This window comes from Lontra canadensis, unplaced genomic scaffold (assembly GCF_010015895.1).
Source record: "Lontra canadensis isolate GAN:19392208 unplaced genomic scaffold, GSC_riverotter_1.0 scaffold3176, whole genome shotgun sequence".
Lineage (NCBI taxonomy): Eukaryota > Metazoa > Chordata > Mammalia > Carnivora > Mustelidae > Lontra > Lontra canadensis.
The window spans coordinates 1-3,187 of record NW_022634160.1 but is presented as its reverse complement, the minus strand read 5'-3'; the positions used below and the strand labels follow the sequence as shown (position 1 = coordinate 3,187).

At 35.4% G+C, this 3,187-nt stretch overlaps 1 long non-coding RNA gene across 1 annotated transcript; it reads left to right on the top strand.

Annotated features, from left to right (window-relative positions):
- The first annotated feature begins 2,415 nt into the window (after positions 1-2,415).
- Positions 2,416-3,106, top strand: LOC116863798. Its single transcript, XR_004381853.1, has 3 exons — positions 2,416-2,653; positions 2,739-2,810; positions 3,078-3,106. It is a non-coding gene; the product is annotated as an uncharacterized LOC116863798 (long non-coding RNA).
- Positions 3,107-3,187: the final 81 nt, after the last annotated feature.

The following is a 3,187-nucleotide window of genomic DNA, read 5'->3' as shown; positions in this document are numbered from 1 at the left end:
AATAGCTGCTCTGAACATTTGTGTACCAGTTTTTATGTGAACATGTTTTCAATTCTTCAAGTTATTTCTTTAAGCAGCTCATAACCTGCTTTATATATTACATCTGAAATTCCATTTGAAATTCTTGGGTGTTGGAATCTGTTGTTTCTGCTAAATCTCACTTAGCGTGGCTTATTTCCTCCTAGGTTGTGAGCTTACTGTTTTATATTTTTAGCATTTTTGTTTGCTTTTTTTTTTTAGACTTTATTATTATTTTAGTTTTTATGTAAGTTAAAGTTAGTTAACATATAGTGTAGTATTCGCTTCAGAGGAAAGATTTTATTTAATTTAGAGAATGTGAGCAGGGGGAGCGCAGAGGGAGAAGAGAGAGAATCTCAAGAAGACTCTGCTGAGCATGGAGCCGGACTTGGGGCTGAATCCCAGGACCGTGAGATCATGACCTGAGCCTAAACCAAGAGTCAGACTCAACCAGTTGAGCCACCCAGGTCCTGAAAGATTTTATTTTTAAGTAATCTCCACATCCAACACGGAGCTTGAACTCACAGCCCTGAGATCAAGTCCCATGCTCTACCAACTGAGCTATCCAGGCTCCCCAGCATTTTTGTGTTTGTACCATGTTACCTGTAATGTTTATTTGAAAAGTCAAAATAGTAGAATCAAGAAATAAAAATTGGCAGACTGGATTAATACTGTTTTCTGAGGGGAAGAAAACAGTAAGGTATAATAGAGGCAGCAGAAGTATGGAATTCAAAGGTGTTTCTTTCCCCTAAGCATTTAAAGTGTTTCTGGGAGCTAAAGGCAAAGATACTATTTTTAGGGCCTCTGTCTGCTGGAGTGTTGTTTCAGGATGTGGGTTCAGGATGTGGGTTCCATGGGTCTCTGGGGATGTTAAGGCCCATTAGAAGACAAGGGTCTTTATGGCACTGAACCAATGGAATTTAAAACCCTGGTATTGAGTGGGTGAGATATTAAAATTATCTATTTTTCCTTAATGACCACAAAATATGAAAATCTTACTCATACTTCCCAGCTTCGTGTTCTGACAAACCAAGAGATGGGTAAATGTTAAAAGGAATATGATATGTAAAATGTTTTAGGGGTACCTAGGTGGCTCAGTAGCTTAAGGATCTGACTCTTGATTAGGTCATGATCTCATGGTTGTGAAATCCAGCTCCATGTCAGGCTCTGTGCTCAAGAGTCTGCTTGAGATTTTCTCTCTCCCAGCCCTCTGTGCATACTCTCTTTCTAAATAAATAAAAATGAAACATTTTGGATAAAAGTATTTGAGTCTGAAACAGAAATTTTGCATGTACATTGTCCATCTTACTTTTGGCTGTTCATTGTCTTTATTAAATGTAAATCGATAGCAGTTATTTTCTGTCCATTAAATTATGGGTTCTTACACAGACTTTGTTTACTGGAATTAATAGAAATTTAGGTGATACGTACTTCTCCTTTTAGAGTCCCGATAACCTTTTATGTTCAGCTGTCATGCTTAGATCTTCCTTTACTTCCCCTTTCTTCAATCTAAAACATATTGCAAATGATTGCAGTAACTCACAAACTTTCTTGCATTACTTTTTTTATTTCCCCCTCCTTCACAGTGCTATTGGAGTTTTTTTGTTGGTTTTTGAACTCCAGTTCAAAAGGGCATATACTCTTGAGGACATTCCTGGCTAACCTGGTATTCTTGCCTCTTTACAGTTGAGCTCATAATCTTTCCTTCTAGACTTGTATGTTTGTCCTAGTCTGCCATCACCTTTTTGCTAATCTTAAGTACTCTAATGCCTGCAGACCATTCATCAGTTATAACTGCCTTTGCTCGTGATGTTGACTCTTAAAATAGTCCTTCCCATAATCTTAGGCTCTTGGCAGTGTTCCTGTCCTTCAAAATCCACCTAAAGTACACTGTCAGTATCTTTTCCAACTATAAACTATATTTTTTCTCTCTTGTTTTATATATCTTTTTGAGAACTTCTCTGTTTTGAATAATTATTGATATTTCTTCTGTTACTCTCCACCCAATTATAAATTTCTTATGATCAAGGCTCTTGTGTTGCTTGTCTTTAAAGTTCTTTCTGGCAAGGCAAATTGCCTTAGGTTGAAAGGTGTTCATTAACTATGTGAAGAATTAGATTTTAGCAACACATTTAATTTGAGATTAGCTTGACCTCATGAAATGTAATGTTTGTGCTATACTTGTCTTTACACCCCTAACATTTAGCACACTGCTTTGGCAATTTAACATGTCTTTTGAATTGTTGAGGAAGTATTTGAAGTCTTTAATTTGGTCCTTGTATTTTAGTGTCAAGGAAAAATCGAGTTGGTTTCACAGTTAATTAGGGTAATTCGTTCAGTAATATCTTGTTCTTATTACTAATATGAGAACTAGGGAATTTTTGTTTGATTGGAATTCTGTTAATCAGAGAATTCATAGAGTTTTTAATGTGGTAGCAATATTTTTCCTAAAGCAAGATGATCAGTAACTTGTTTGCTTTACAATTATTAGAAACTGCTGTTTGCCTGCCTTATGATGAGTAATAATGAAGCGGATTCAACTTCCCTTTTCCAAAAATGCAGGTTCTTGTTAAACCTTTGGGAGACCGAGGATACCTTTTTCTTCTCTCTCCTTGTCAAATGGTTTCTCCATATGGTAAGTGATCTCTTTAATTTTTACAATTCTTTTTAATTTTTTCATTAGAACATATTGCTAACCAGTTTGGCTTCTGTTTTTTTAGAACATCAAACTGCCAAATCTCGAGTCCTACATGCTTTATTTCTATTTCAAGAACCTAGAGGCATAGTTACTTGTAAGTTCTTTGAATATCTAAATCAAGTCACTGATAAATACTTACATTTCTTTGAAATTTTCCAGATAACTCAGTAAACATTTTGTTTCTTATATTTTGGAAAATACTGTGGGGCTATTAAGACGTATTAGCAAAATAAAACATAAACTATATATGACTTGATTATTTTTTAATGGAAAATTCTTTGGGAGTTAACAGTGTTTTCACTAAATAAACATTGATTGCAATTATTACTTTTTTAATTTCATTTATTTATTTGACAGAGAGATCTCCAGTAGGCAGAGAGGCAGGCAGAGAGAGAGGGAAGCAGGTTTCCTGCTGAGCAGAGAGCCCTCCTTTTTTCCTATGATCCTCTGTCTTGTTTCTCAAATTCCTCA